This window comes from Hordeum vulgare, chromosome 1H (assembly GCF_904849725.1).
Source record: "Hordeum vulgare subsp. vulgare chromosome 1H, MorexV3_pseudomolecules_assembly, whole genome shotgun sequence".
Classification (NCBI taxonomy): domain Eukaryota; kingdom Viridiplantae; phylum Streptophyta; class Magnoliopsida; order Poales; family Poaceae; genus Hordeum; species Hordeum vulgare.
Genome location: NC_058518.1, coordinates 104,242,571 through 104,259,583, shown reverse-complemented (window position 1 = coordinate 104,259,583; position 17,013 = coordinate 104,242,571).

Sequence of the window (17,013 nt, the reverse complement as noted above, 5' to 3'; positions counted from 1 at the left end):
TGAAAACTTCACAACACGAAACTTAAACAAAAACTCGTGATATCATTAGTATAAGAAAGCAAATCACCACTTCCTTAGGTACTGTAGCAAACTTAAATTATACTTATGTTGATGTTGGGTTACTGTATTTTCAATCTTCCATGGCTAATAGCCCCCGATACTATCCATAGTTTCATCAAAATAAGCAAACAACTCAACAAAAATAGAATGTGTTAACAGCACACCAATCTGTAGCAATATGTATACTCCGTATACTTCTGGTACTTCAAAAATTCTGAAAAATTACGACAGTCTGAAGAATTTGCATATAAATCAGCAGCAAAAAAATCAACTCAAAATCTCTCACAGAAAAAATGAAAATTCTTTTCGTGAGTAGAAAGTTTCTCTCTTTTCCAGCATGATCAAACGATCATTCCCAAGACTAATCATAACGGTTTCACTTGGCACAAACACAAAAGAAACACAAAAGCACAATCATAACAGAATTATGAAAGTGTGGAAAACACAAAACAGAAAGAAAAAGGATAGATTTGTTGGGTTGCCTCCCAACAAGTGCTATTGTTTAACGCCCTTAGCTAGGCATAAGGTGATGGAATCACGTATAGTCATCTTTGGTGCTCAAACCATAAGTAGTGTGATCATTTATCATCTTAAGATCTTCATCTTTATTGTATGACTCACCACTAGCTTTAGGAACAAAAACAGACTTGACGGTCTTTTTGAGAGTGTGATTTGGAGTATTTTGCACACCGGCAAAAGCGGAACCCAAGTTGGTTATGACATCTTCTAGTTTGCCAATTCTCGAGGAATCATTAACTATAGGTTCCTTCTCCCTTAAATTTTTCAAAACCATTCCCACTTTGGATCCGTACTGAGTAATTTGATTGTGGATCTTTCTATCCAAATCCTCGATAAGTTCAATTGTGGCAAAAAAATCAATGGCGTCATGGCTTTGCATCACGTGTTCCAAGGTCAAGGTAGTTCGATTAACCATGAGCGGGGGTGAGCCTACCAAATTCATGATAGCTCCATAGGAGTCAACAGTATGGCTCCCCAAAAAATTCCCGCCTATGATGCTATCAAGAATATACCTATTCCAAGGAGAGATACCAACATAAAAACTGTGAAGAAGAACGGTGGTGGATTGCTTACGAGTAGATCTACTTTGAGCATTGCAAATCCTGTACCAAGCATCCTTTAAATTTTCTTCCTCATTCTGCTTGAAATTGAGAACTTCGTTCTCAGGGGTATCGTTTGGAGTGGTGGGTCTAGCCATTGATGGACTATCCCACACACAAACGAGCAGGAAGTAAGCGAGTGAAACGGGCAAAAGAGAACGGCAAAAAGGCAAATGAAAACGGCAAAGGAGAAATGCAAATGAAAACGGCAAATGTGAAGTGGGGGAGAGGAAAACGAGAGGCAACTGGAAAAAAAGGTAAATGCAAGAGATGAGTTCGTGACACTTACTTGGAGAGACCTTGACTTGATCTCTCCCCGGCAACGGCGCCAGAAATCCTTCTGCTGCTGGCTACGCCTATAGGGATTTCCTTGGCAAATATGCAAAGGATTCCGCCGTGGCCTTGGAGTCATGTGTTGGTGTTCCCTTGAAGAGGAAAGGGTGATGTAGCACAGCGGCAGTAAGTATTTCCCTCAGTTTGAGAACCAAGGTATCAATCCAGTAGGAGGAGCGCGTCAAGTCACAAGTACCTGCACAAACACAAAGAGCTTGCACCCAACGCTATGAAGGGGTTGTCAATCCCTTATAGATTGTTTGCAAAGTGAGAACTGAAAGCAAAAAGTAAACAAAGTGAAGTAAAAGTAAAAGCGGAGAAGATAGTTGTGAATAGACCTGGGGGCCGTAGTGTTCACTAGTGGCTTATCTCATGAAAGCAAGTAGACGGTGGGTGAACGAATTACTGTCGAGCAATTGATAGAACCGCGCAAAGTCATGACGTTATCTATGGCAATGATCATACATAGGCATCACGTCCAAAACAAGTAGATCGATACTTTCTGCATCTACTATTATTACTCCACACGTCGACCGCTATCCAGCATGCATCTAGTGTATTGAGTTCATAAGAACAGAGTAACGCCTTAAGCAAGATGACATGATGTAGATGGACAATCTCAAATCTATGATTAAAGCCCATCTTGTTACCCTTGATGGCAACAACAAGATGCGTGCCTTGCTGCCCTTCTGTCACTGGGAAAGGTCACCGCACGGTATGAACCCAAAACCAAGCACTTCTCCCATTTCAAGAATCATAGATCTAGTTGTCCAAACAAAACCCAAGACTCGGAGAGACTTACAAGGATATCAAATCATGCATATAAGAAATCAGCAAAGACTCAAATATAATTCATAGATAATCTGATCACAAATCCACAATTCATCAGATCTCGACAAACACACCGCCAAAGAGGATTACATAGGATAGATCTCCATGAAGATCATGGAGAACTTTGTATTGAAGATCCAAGAGAGAGAAGAAGCCATCTAGCTACTGACTACGGACCCGTACGTCTGAAGTAGACTACTCACGAGTCATTGGAGAGGCAATGATGTTGATGTAGAAGCCCTCCAGCTCCAAAGTCCCCTCCGGCAGGGCACCGGGAAGGGTCTCCAGATGAGATCTCGCGGAAACGGAAGCTTGCGGCGGCGGAAAAGTGGTTTCGTGGACGCCCTGATTTTTTCTGGGATTTTAGGGAATATATAGGCCAAAGAGCTAGGGCAGGGGAGCTCCAGGGGGGCCACAAGCCTGGTAGCCGCGGACCCCCCTGGCCGCGGCTACAGGGCTTGTGGGCCCACTGTGGGCCTCCTGCCTTGGCCCTCAAGTCCCCCGATCTTCTTCTGTTTTGGAAAAAAATCATTTCGGGGATTTTATTTCGTTTGGACTCCGTTCCAAAATCAGATCTGAAAAGAGTCAAAAACACAGAAAAAACAGGAAGTGGCACTCGGCATTGAATTAATAAGTTAGTCCCAAAAAATACAAAAGGTATATAAAACATCCAAAGTTGACAAGATAACAGCATGAAACCATCAAAGATTATAGATACGTTTGAGACATATCAGATACCACGACACGTTCTGATCCCCGGATAACTTCGGTGTCACTTTATTCTCATGAAGTAGCACCTTCCGGCTTGGTTTCACAACCACCGTTTTAGTGAGATCACAAACTTCGGTCATCAGAAGACCTGGACCTTTGCCTTACTGCTTTGCCAAATTTGCCTTGATCTCCCGCTTGTTAGGCTTCAGACAATCCTTCGCAAAGTGACCCATCTCGTTGCAGTTATAGCACTTGACCTCGGACAAGTCCAAGTTCCGTGGCTTCTGCTCTTTAGATTGGTCCGCCTTACCACGACCTTGTGGTTTGGCTTTTCCTTTGCCTTTTCCGTTTTGTCCATCACGCTTTGTGTTGCTTGAGCCTTCGCCACTGTCACACCTTCCTTTGCTACTTGGGCATCCCAATCTGCGAGTGAGTACATGAGTTGGTGACTACCTCCTCCTTTGACATTCTGATAGCCACAAGCATTCTCTTCCCATGTCTGCAAGCGTCCGATCGCCTCCCTTATTTGTCATGTCGTCGATGTCGTAAAGTTGCTCGAGCATGCCGATGATGTACGTGAATTTATCAGTCACCGAACTGAAAAATTTCTCCACAATCTCGGTCTCATCGATCTTTGCACCAAGCGCGCGGATCTCTCCCACCAAAGTAGTAAGACGCATGGCATAGTCGTTCACCGATTCAGTTTCCTCCATCTGCAACTTGTGAAATTGGCACTTCAGCACTTGTGCCCGAGCCTTGGTGGCACGATCTTCTCCAATCCTCATCTCCTTGAGTGCATTCCACGCCTCTCTTGTCGTCTCGAACTCCGCCAATGTCATTAGCACGGAATACGACACGAACTGGGCTATGGCGGCCATGGCACCTTCGTCACGCTCCTCATTGACGTCGTCATCCGTGATGGCCTCCCACACTCGAAGAGATCGGAGAATAATCTTCATCTTCACCTCCCACACGCCGTAGTTGGCGTCCATGAGCATCGGGCACTGGATGGGGATGTTGTGATGCGCCTGGACATTGGCGCCACCCATCCCTCCACCACTGGTTGCCGACTTTCCACCCTTCTTCACCTTGTCGCCGTTCTTATTCGTCTTGGAACCGCCATTGCCGGACTTGACCGACTCAGCATCGCTATCCGTCATCGTAGATTGTAAATCGTCGAGGCTCAATGGTTAATTACAAAAGTGCCATCCTTATGTATGTCGCGACGCTGATGAAAATCTTGTATCTCCTCGAACTGGGGTCGAAGCCAAAGCAATGGGCGTCACGTTCGTACCACCTCTATGTCTGCGCCCGCGATAGGACAAGCGATTTGCCGATCAAGGGCTCTACAACCCTAATGCCTCCCTGGTGAAACTTGATCAAGAAGAGCAGGCCGCTCCGCCTTCCTGGCACCACTCCTTGCAGACGCGGGAAAAACGCCCAAGGTCACTCACTAGGAAGCGGAGCAGGACACTGGCCAAGATGTCTCGCGGGATAGCATCATTGGAATCTCTGGGCATCACCTAATTTCAGACAAGAGTTCATGGTTGATGGCTAGCGATGACAGGTCGATCTTGCGGCGGTTCTGCGGGCTGTAGAGGAAGGTGGCCAGCAAGGAGGGGTCCTGGTCGAGCACGTATCCTTGCACGGTAGGTAGGATGGTCTTGTTGTCCAGCATTAGCGCGATGACGCTGCTTGACATCGGCCCCTGTGGTGACACTTCTCCGGCATGCTGAGCAACACAATCGATGTCCTCCGGCCCAAGTCGCGGTGGATGGAGAGGCACGACAACGAGAGGCTCGATGACATCAATTCCATAGTGGTGGTGTTGATGGAGATTCTCTTGATCCTGTGATCCGTGTCGCATTAGGACTTGGTTCTCTTTGTTTGACTTCTGGATGTATCGTACTGTTTCACCGGTGCAGGTCTCTATGCGGGGTTGTGGCCGATGGGATAGTATTGATTTGCTTTCTTTACGTGTGTTGATCCCGCCGTAGACAGGTGCAACTTGTGATTATCGATTCTTTTTCATCTCGCAAATCGCGAGTTTTCTGATTCCTGTAAAAGAAAGCTTCCTCCAAAGACACAACATCATCATGCGCTACCCCACGGTGGATATCAACTGTCGTGATTTTGTTACGGCAGATGTCCTTGTGGATGGACTTAGGTGTGAGGCCATCGCAACTATGTGATGGCTTAAGAGGGGCTGGTCGGAATCGAGAGACGCGAGTTAGCAAATTCGTCCCCTTCGATGGAGGTAAAAGCCTACGTCCTGCTTGTGTTTCATTGATGAACATCTTGATTACAAGGGTGCGGAATCGCTACCTCTAATCTCGAGGGTTTCTAATCTATCTATCTCTAATGACTTGTCTTGTCTTGACTTAGCCTGTCCCTCTTGGGTTGCCATGCCCGTCCTTATATAAATTGAAGGGGTAGGCTTACATAGAGTCCTACTAAGACTAGGACTAGATTCTCTTGAATCCTAATTCGGGGCTCGCTTCTCTTGAAGGGAATTCCTTCTCTTCTCGGCTCTTCTCCGTGCGCCAACCCCCAGGCCTCTCCATGAGCCGCCTCAATGCCGGCTTGCATAGTGGGCCTTGGGCCTTGTCGTCCAGGTCGACCCGGCGAGCGGGGTTATCCATGAGCCGTCCAGTGACGGGTCGGGTCATACCTCCTGGCCGGGTCACACCTCTTGGCCGTGTCAAACCGTGGGGTATATCCCCGACAGGGAGCTCCATTTTTTTAAAAGACCGTCAATGCAAATTGTGTAGTTGTCATCGTCCACCAAAAAAGGGAGGTTTTAGGGCATTTTCCTACACTAGTGATGATGACAACTCAATATGTGATCTAACTGTGTGTCAAGCTCTTTAGGGACATGACTTTGGGCACAAGATGATTGGGCTTCCCCTCCGGATGGAAAAGAATAAAGATTGTGTTCTATACGTGTTTATTCCTTTGGTCATAGGGAACCCATACTATTAAAAGGGAATTCACATTGGAAGGTAGTGGGTGAATCAATGCATGTACACATCTTCTATCTCCCACCCTGGTTCCTTCCAATCCCTGAGAGGGGCCCTCATTTCTTCCCCAAATCAGTTGTTTTCTCTCCCAATAGTTGTACTACTGGGTCAGGCGGTTGTGCTGCTAGGATGGGTACGTCAGGTATAACTGCTCTCAGGTTGCTGCCAAGCGGTTTTACCTCTGCCTCCGGGTGGTTGTATCGCCGAAGCACCTCTGGCGGTTGTACTAACCCAGTACCGCTCCACCATCGGACTTGTTTCTGCTTTGGTGTTGTACTTGAGCGGTTGCGGGCCAATAGTTCCTGTCATTCACTTTGACCGGTACTGCTGGTGTCTAGGGAGATTGTACCGCATAGGACTTAGCCGCATCCTCGTACCCCTCGTGGCGGTTGCACCGTAGCAATCACTGCCCCCAACACCGCACGAGGGTGATTCTTCTCTATTTCCAAGCAGTTATTAGGCAGTGGTAGGGTGGTTGTTCCTGTCATCTTCGATGACCCGTCCTATCGCCCCTACCACCGGTTGTACCAGGGGTTAGGGTTTGTGTGAATTATCTGTGTGCATCGACTGTACCGGTATACACAACAGTTGTACTGCCCGTATGAGAAATTGGATGTTACGCTTGGAAATGATGGGGACTATATAAAGAGGTGCTTATTCCACCTCCCACCCAACTCTTACCTCTATCTCTTCCCCATTAATGCCCTCCAAGCTTTCTTTCCCAGTCTCTCTCTCTAGCTACTCAAACTTGTTGATTTGCTAGGGATTGAAGGAGGAGAACTAGATCTACACTTCCACCAAAGGAAACTCGATTCCCTATACTTTTTTGTGTGGATTTTGTTACTCTTGGGTATTTGAGCACCCTAGACAGAAGAGGTCACCCCGAGCATCTTGGGAGCATTGTACCTCCACACCGCTCTAACGGAGACGTACTTCCCCTTAAAGGGAAGGAACTTCGGAAACACATCCTCGTCTTCATCGGTTCCACTTGTGGTTACTTCTTACCTTTACTTGTACTTATTATTTGCTTATCATTATTGTCGCTAGCATCACATAGGTTGCTCACCTAGTTGCATATCTAGACAACCTATTTGTTGATAAACCTAATTTGTTAAAGATAAGCTTAAAAATTAGTAGTTGCCTATTCACCCCCCTCTAGTCAACCATATGGATCCTTTGAGTCCTCCTTTGTCTTTTTGCATACAAAACAAGTCCCAAGCTGTGATTGATTGTTTTGGGGCATGAGTATTTCCTCTCCAAAGGTATTGTCCAAAAATTCTATCCAACTGCTTGATGAACCGAGGGGTATATGCAATATAAGCATTCTCATTGCAATTTACTATGCAAAACATATAGATTTCTTGTATATTTTCATTATCATTAGTGATAAGGAATATACCAAACCAATCATTTTTATGTGAGAATTCTTCACACCCCCAAAATAAGCAAAGTTCATTATAGAGTTCACCGGAGTTCAAATCATCACAATTGGAAACGATTTGATCATGAAAATGCATGCATTGGAAATTAAGATGACCAACCCTATTGCAAAGTTCACAAGTAATGTGATGAATAAAGCATAATCTTGTGGCTAATTCATCTATCACTTTAAGACACCAATCAGTTTGATCATGTTTATGCTTCTTGCAAAATCTGCCATCACTATATGGCATGTCTTTACAAATTTTATTCACTCCACAAAAATTGACATGCTTATAGGAAATATTTTTATCATGACTAGTGCAATCATCATTAGCATCAAGGATCTGCAGAGAATTCATACTAACCATATTGCTATCATGGTCATCATTCAAGGATTTCACATTAAGCATTTTTATAAATTCTTCCTCTAATAACTGAGCACAATTTTCCGAACCATCATATTCAGGAAATACATTGAAAAGGCGAAGAAACTGAGGCAATTTAAATTCCATTTTTTGTAGTTTTCTTTCATAAACCAAACTAGTGATAAACAAGAAACAAAAAGATTGAATTGCAAGATCTAAAGATATACCTTCAAGCACTCACCTTCTCAGCAACGACGCTAGAAAAGAGTTTGATGTCTAATACACAACTTTATTTCTATAGACTTCGTCGAGCCTCCAAGGACATAGTTTTGTAGGACAGTAGCAATTTTCGCTCAAATGGATGACCTAAGGTTTATCAATCCGTGGGAGGTGGAGGATGAATATGGTCTCTCTCAAGCAACCCCGCGATCAAATACAAGAAATCTCTTGTGTCCCCAAACACCTAATACAATGGCAAATTGTATAGGTGCACTAGTTCGCCGAAGGTATGGTGATACAAGTGCAATATGTATAGTAGATATAGGTTTTTGTAATCTGAAAATACGAAAACAGCTAGGTAGCAAGTGGAAAACAACGAGTAAAACATTGTATAAATGCTTGGAAATAAGGCATATGGTTCATAATTTCACTAGTGCAATCTCTCAACAATGCTAACATAACAAAATCATATGATCATCCCTCAATGCGCAACAAAGAATCACTCCAAAGTTCATATCTAGCGGAGAACATAAGATGAAATTGTTGTAGGTAGTAGAACCACCCCAAAGTTATCATTTCCAATCAATCTATTGGGATATTCCTAATGGTGTCACAAACAACCCTAGAGTTCATAGTAAAATAACACCTATGATACATATCAATCAACCCTAATGTCACCTAGATACTCCAATGTCACCTCCAGTATCCGTGGATTAATTATTCGACATGCATCAAACAATTTCGGATCCATCATATTCAATCCAACATAAAGAACTTCAAGGAGTACCCCAAGATTTCTATTAGAGAAAGTAGGACAAGAACGTGTATCGACCCCTATGTATACATTACCCCATTGTCACCACAGGAATCCAGAAGTTTAGTACCAAGACATTCATCAAGTGTTCTCAAATCCAATATTCAATCCGATATAACGAGATATCAAAGGGACAGATTCAATTCATCACATCAAGATAGCAAGGGACAAACACCATATGATCCAACTATCTTAACAAATCCCATGATACATCAAGATTGTGACATCTCAAGAACACGAGAGAGAGACATATCAACCACTTAACTACTGTTACATACCCTCAGCACCGAGGGTGAACTACTCCCTCCTCATCATGGACACCGTCGAGATGATGGAGATGGCCATCGGTGATGATTTTCCCTCTCCGCCAGGGTACTGTAGAGGCTCCAGATGGGTTTTTATTCAATATAGAGAGTTGCGGTGGTGGAACAAAAGTTCTAGGTTTACTTTTGAGGGTTTTGGTATTATAGGAATTTTCAGCATTGGAATCACATCAGCCGGAGCCACGTGGCCCCCACAAGCTAACAGGGCGTGCCTAGGGGGTGGGAGCGCCCTGTTTGCTTGTGGCTCATAGGTAGTTCCCCTCTTGTGGTTCTTCGCTCCGGTATTTCTTATTTTCTCCAAAAAATCATAAAAAAGTTTCGGGGAATTCCGAGAACTTCTATTTTATCCACTAAAAACAACACCATTGTAATTCTGCTGAAAACAACATTAGTCCGGTTTATTTCTAAATAAATCATATCAAGTGCATCAAAACCATTTAAAAGTATTCTAAAATAGGCAAATATGGCATGTATACTTCATAAGTTATCGATACGTTGGATATGTATTAAGTCCTCAGAAGAGTGTAATGCTTGTGGCGTACTTGTTGGGTGTGCGCACCCCACCCACCACACGTTCCGCCACCTTGGCTTGAAGGCATATGCTGTCGGCGACCGTCGTGGCAGCTAGCCCATCGCCTGCCTCCGTTTTCGCCACCCCACCAGTGGCCACCTTGGAGGCCACCAATTCATCATCTGCCTTGGTCGCCACCCCACCGACAATCATCGGGGCCATCACCCGCTCCGCCACCACGACCTAAAGGTGGGAGGAGGAGGCCACCGCTGAAGCCTAGACATTTGACTTTTTTCTCAGCGGTCTTGCACGCTACATCAACTTCCGACATGAGGAGGAGGATCGACAGGTCAAGCATGCAAATAGGCTCACCGCCACCATGGCCACTGCAGATGTCGCGACTTGGGTGCAGAATGAGGACATCTATGACGATCCCGCCGATTCGAGGAGGTGCGCCACGAGCGGCGGAGGGTAGCATCAACAAGCGACAAATTCGACTCATCCATCTCGTCGGTAGGCTCCTCCTCTACCTCTTACTGAACGTGCTCGACAGAGGAGAGGCTGCTGGAAGTAGTACAAAGCCCCTCCTTAGTAGTATTTACAAGCTATTTTGTTAAGTTCATCTAACTATATACATAGTTGAATTGTACCACATACTTTAAATTAGCTAGTATATATAGTTCAACTAACTATTTGAGTATGTGGTTGGCAACAATTGGGGGAAAAGTTTGTTCGGTTCAGTTGTTGAGTTGAAGCGTTTTGTATAGAGAACACTGCTTAATCTATGAATGAAATCTATGTTTACTGAATTTTAGTTGCAAAATTGCACCATAATAGTGATTTTGTTCGTGCAAAATTTGACAAATGTCATTGTTACAATAATGGTAACTGTTAATGTTACTAGATCAACAAATGCCAATGTTTCCAATTTGAGAAATGGCAATTTAGCCAATATGATAGATGCAAATCTAAACTCATTGTGTGTACAAAGCACATGGGTCATCATACAAAAGCGTTTGCGATGGCACAATGAAAAATTCCTTCACGCCAGATTTTAACTTGGCTTAGTAGAGAATGATCCATTGCCATCGGACTGCATACGTGTATTCAGTTAGAAACATTTGTGATGACAGTCAAAGGACACGCCTACCCGGTGAGCATGTGGAGGACTGCTCGCACGCCTCCTGTCTACTCAAACACCTATCTGCGTGCTACCTCCTAGCCTATAGAGAGTGCGAGGCGTGGCAGCACGTAAATGGTTAGTAGAACATACAAGATTTTATAAATAATACGCTCATTTGCGATGGTAACGTGACAATTTTTTGTTCCAAAATGCCTTTCTTGGCTCTTAATGTTTGCGCCTTCTCTCAAAGTGGACACAAAAAATACCACAACATATTTGTGCTATATGACAAGGACCTTCCCAACATAGACCTTGTGATCGTAGTTAAAATTTAAATTATCTACATTAAATGCACAAAAAAACTCAATTAGTGTATAAAAAACCAAAAAAACCCTTAATAATTTCATACTTTTGCACTACATACCTATTGGTCTATGTTGTTTCTAGTAAAAAAATCAAGGAGAGAAGAGGCATCGGATGTCATTTCACATGCACATGTGACATGCATATTCCCTATTAGAACCACGTAGCTTATTGTGAGAAGCTCCGGTTTGTAAGAGGCTTGTGCCAAAACATGTCCAAGTTGCAAGATTTTTTACCATGACATATGTGTGCCTTGTCATGACACCATGCCAAGTTTCTTGAATTTCTGACGAGTTTTGCATTTACAGGAATGTAAAAACCAAGTTTCTCAATGTTTGCAGTCAAGCCAAGACGCTAAGATGTTTGAAATTCATTCACACTTCTTGCATGGGACCTAAACATGCATCCAAGGACACATATACGATTTTTCAATCCATTTTGGTGTACTGGACCTTCTGATTATAGATCAAATTTGAATTATGCATATTAAATGCACAAAAAACTCAATTAATGTATAAAAAGGCAAACCATCCCTTAATTTATTCATATTTTTGAACTTCACACCTATTTGTCTATGTTGTTTCTATTAAAAATCAAGGAGAGAAGAGGCATCAGATGTCATTTCACCTATAGATGTGACATGCATGTTCCCTATCAAAACCACGAAGTTTCTTGTGAGAAGCTCGAGTTTATAAGAGGCTTGTGCCAAAACATGTCCAAGTTGGACAATTTTGACCATGGCATATGTGTGCCATTATCATGACACCATGCCAAGTTTCATGAATTTTTGATGAGTTTTGGATTTACGGGAATTTGAAAACCAAGTTTCTCAATGTTTGCGACCGAGCTAAGACTCTAAGATGTTTGAAATTCATTACCATTTCTTGCATGGGACCTAAACATGCAGTGATGGACTCGTATATAATTTTTAACCAATTTTCATGCACTAGTACTTGTGACTATAGTTCAAATTTGAATTGTGCACATTAAATGGCTATAAAACTCAATAATGTACTTGATAGGCTAATCGAACCCTGGAAAATTCCATAGTTTAGCACGACAATCATGTTGCTCTATGGTGACTCTACAAATAAATTTAAGGCGAGAAGAGACAACGGATGTTTTTTCGCACATAATAGGTGAATGTTCCCTATCGAAAACACATGACTTTCTTATGAGAATCTCTGGTTTGTAAGAGGCTTGTGCCAAAACTTGTCCAAAATTGGGTATTATTTTTTACCGCAACACTCAACAGGCAAGGTCATGACACGATGCCTAAGTTTCATGAATTTATGACGAGCATTGGATTTACAGGAAGTTAAAAAGCAAGTTTCCCAATGTTTGAGGCCAAGCCAAGACACTTTGATGTTTGAAATTCATTCCCATTTCTTGCGTGGGACCTAAAGATGCATCCAGGGACACATATATGATTTTTAACCAATTTGCATGCAGTGGACCTTGTGATTGTAGTTGAAATTTGAATTATGCACATTAAATGCATAGAGAACTCAATTAATGTACTAAAAAGGCCAAATGAACCCTAAAAAATTCCATACTTTAGCACGACGGTCATGTTGCTCTATGGTGACTCTAGAAATAAATTCAAGACAAGAAGAGACAACAGATGTTGTTTGTGCATAAAAGGTGAACATTCCCTATCGGAACCACATGCCTTTCTTGTGAGAATCTCCGGTTTGTAAGAGGCTTGTGCCAAAACTTGTCCAAAATTGGACAATTTTTTTACCACAACACACAACACACAATGCCATAACACCATGCCCAAGTTTCATGAATTTCCGACAAAGTTTGGGTTTACAGTAAATTAAAAACCAAGTTTCCCAATTTTTGTGGCCGAGCCAAGAGGCTGAGATGTTTGAAATTCATTCACATTTCTTGTGTGGGACCTAAACATACATCCAGGGACACATATATGTTTTTTCAACCAATTTTCGTGCGCTGGACCTTGTGATTGTAGTTCAAATTTGAATTATGCACATTAAATGCCTGGAACACTCAATTGATGTATTAAAAAGGCCATATGAACCATGGAAGATTCCATAGTTTAGTACGACGGTCATGTTACTCTATGGTGACTCTAGAAATAAATTCAAGGTGTGAAGAGATAGAGGATGTTGTTTTGCACATAAAAGGTGAACGTTCCCTATTGGAACCACATGGCTTCTTGGGAGAATCTTCAGTTTGTAAGAGGTTTGTGCCAAAACTTGTCCCAAATGGGCAGTATTTATACAAAAACACACATGAGCCATGACATGACACCATGCAATGTTTCATGAATTTCTGACGAGATTTTGATTTACTAGAATTGGAAAACACATATTCTCACTGTCTATGGCCAAGCCAAAATACCGAGAGGTTTCAAATTCATTCTTATTTCTTGTATGGGACCAAAACATATATCCAGTGACACATATATGATTTTCCAACCCATTCAGGCACACTCTAGCATGTTCTTAACTACAATTCATATTTGAAATATGCACATGAAATGTCTACGCAACTCTTTAAAGGTTAAAAAAGGCCTAAACAACCTTGAATAATTACATATTTTAACAGACACACCTATAGTTGCATGTTTACTACAAATAAATGTTATTACAATCCAAAAACCTTCAATTGACGATGTAGCCTCATTTTTAATTTCAAAACTATATGAAAATCAAGTACATCACAAACAGTTCATGATCGTGAAACATGTGTGATGTGGTATAAATTATCTTGGGCGAATCCTCATATATGGCTTACAATGGAAGCTTCATCGACTACAGTCCATCGCCGGCGCATAAACAACACAGTTACACTTGCTTCCCAAGACCACTATACTATTGAAACATCATCGTTGAAAGATGGGGGTGTGGATCCGCGTCATGAATGCAAATTCGGTGACCCACTCCGGCCCGTGCACAACCGCGTCTGCCATGAACGCGCTCACAACATCCATAAACACCACCGCCATCTCCGATAGGGCGGCTGCAAACGCTGAAAGGGCAACTGCTGCAGTTGAGATGGCGACAACAACATCTGTGACCAGGATAACAAATAGCAAGAACGACACAACAATTATTCGTTCCTCGGCGGCCGTTGTGGCCCTCATGGCGGCTGCCCATGCCTATGCCGAGGCCGCCGACGCCCAACTCGTGTTGGTCACCGCACAAATTGGGGTGGCTCTTTATAGTAGGTCGAAAATCTACATCCGAAGAGTTGGCAAATGCTGAGAGCACTAGGGCCGCCATCCATTCGTCAGTGGCCTCCCTAGCCAAGATGGAGGCCGTCAACACCCAGATCGCGACCGCCCACACACGCCTCATGGAGGCCTTTACCAAAGATATGGCGGACGCGGACAATGAGATACTTGCGGAGTATGTGGCAATGGATGCCATGGAGCCCCTCCCCATGAAGGTCATCGAGCGCGAGCTGGTCATGGAGGATGCGGCAGAGATAGACGAGCGTTAGGTGAAACATTAGTCTTTGTCTAGAGCGCTGGTGTCGTGGTTTTGTTACGACAGATGTCCTAGTGAACGGACTTACTGGTGAGGCCATCATTGCAGTGTGGCGACTTGAAGGGGTTGATTGGGAAACCGAGAGGCGGATTTACCCATGTTCGGCCCCTCCAATGGAGGTAAAAGCCTACGTCGTGCTTTGTGCTTGTATTGATGGGAATCTTGATTACAAAGGGTGCGGAAATTGCTAACCTAGATCTCGAGGGTTTCTTCCTTTTTCTCCTCGCTTGAGGGTTCTCCTTTACATATAGGTAGAAGCCCCAAGCCTACAATAGAGTCCGTGTAGAATAAGCACCCGTGTCCTACTACAAATCTATCTTGTCTTTCTTCCTAGGTTAGGAAAGCTTCTAGCGTCTCGTGCCTTGTATATCTTTAGGTCGTTGTCTTCTGGTGATGGGCCGCTTGGTGGCTTGTCTATTAAGTCTTGCAGCCCATCTTCTCATGTTGTCCTCGCGACTTGACCCGGCCCCGTCGGGCGGGTTACATCTTAGGGTTATATCCCTGACATTAGGCCCCAGGCTGACTTGAACTTTGTTCGTGTCAAGCTATTTTGACCAAGATACAATGATCCGACTACTTTTTTGCCCTTGTCGCAATCTTTCTCACTGACGGCTTGTAATTTTCAGCTCTTCATTTCCTAACATCACCTATCAGAGTTAATGCCATCACATCGTCATCATAACTGGTCGTGCATGCATCCTTGTCCCAGAAATCGAGGCGTCGTCCCATCAATGTTTACTGCGACTCCTCTATTCCCACGCCTTGCAGCTGTCCCTTCGGGTATTATAGAATGGGTGAAAAACTTTCCTTTTCATTTTTACCTTTTCACCCCATCTTCTTCCTCTAGCCCGAGCACCCAGTTGCACCATTGCCGTCGTCTTGCTTTCGACAATTGTCCGCCATTGTTATGATCCCTTGCTGCGTTCTAGTTTAGCTCGGGCCGATTCGACATCTCTCTTGATCGACGAGGTATGTTACTCGTTTCTTTCATAAATTCCTCATCTATATTATCCCTGGGGTTCTTCGAAGACCTTGAGGAATCCTTCTGTTAGCTCATCGACACTCCTATTTCTTAATGTTTTGAACCCTTCATCGAAGACAGTCGCAACAGGATAATAGACATGAATAGCTTCTTCTTCCTTGCAGTATGTTTTAGTTTCTCCCAAAAACCTTCATGATATAGACTGATTACCCCTGTCATGCCTCTAGGTTTAATAATTTTACTTTTCCAAATCTTTTCTAGATCCATGGTTGTCGCAAAGTTTGGTTGAACCTGTTTGCCTTATATTCCATAGAGTTTTGTAAAATAAAAACATTTGGCCACTTGTGAGGCGCCTCTAAGGTTGCCGGCTTTACCTTTTAGATTAACTTAACCTACCATATGAATAATTTGCCTTTCTTGTAGATTTATGTCTTAACCTTATCATGCTTCATCCCTTTGTACTGTTTGATATTTGCTCATAACATGGACAACTGTTTGTAACCTTGTTACTGGTGTCCAGGCAGGTCATTATGTCGAAGACTTCTACATGTAATTGGGTGCCTTCGCTAGTTTTTGAAGATTTGCTCCAGGAATATGTAGATCAAGGTTTATTTTCTACTAAATAAATACTCAGATGGCGAGCTCCTCAGGGAGAAACAAGGTCGAACCCTAATGAAGGAGAGGTCATGGTTTTTGTGGATCATCTTTTTGGGGGCTTCTCTCCTCCCGGGTGAAAATTCTTCCGAGATGTACTTTATGCTTTCCACCTTCATCTACATGATTTGGCACCTAACTCCATATCAAATCTTTGCCAATTCCAAGTCTTGTGTGAGGTATATTTGCAGATGTAACCCACCAATCCAATTTTCTTGGAATTTTTCTATTTGAACCGCCAAATTGAGTGCATAGACGGGCTTAGCCAGGAATTGGGTGGAATCTCGATTCAAAGACGTAGAAATGGTGTTTTCCCTTCTGCTGCTTTGCTGAGCCATCCTAAAGGGTGGAACAAAACTTCGTTCTATTGTAAAAATACTGCTCCAGAGAGTGAAAATCCCCTGCGGGTTACAGAACAACTTGCCTTCTATTGTATTTCGAACTTCCTGGCCAAATATCCCAGGAGGAGCGTGATAAGTTTGCCTTCGTCTTCCAAAAATTGGCAGCTCTCAAACATCAGGGTCTGACCGGAGTAGATTTGACCCGTTGCTGGGTATCTTAGATGATCCTTCCGCTGAGTCGTCGAAGTTCTCTTATGTGCAAGTACTTAGGTCGTGAGAATTACCCTCAAAGGTATAGCACAACA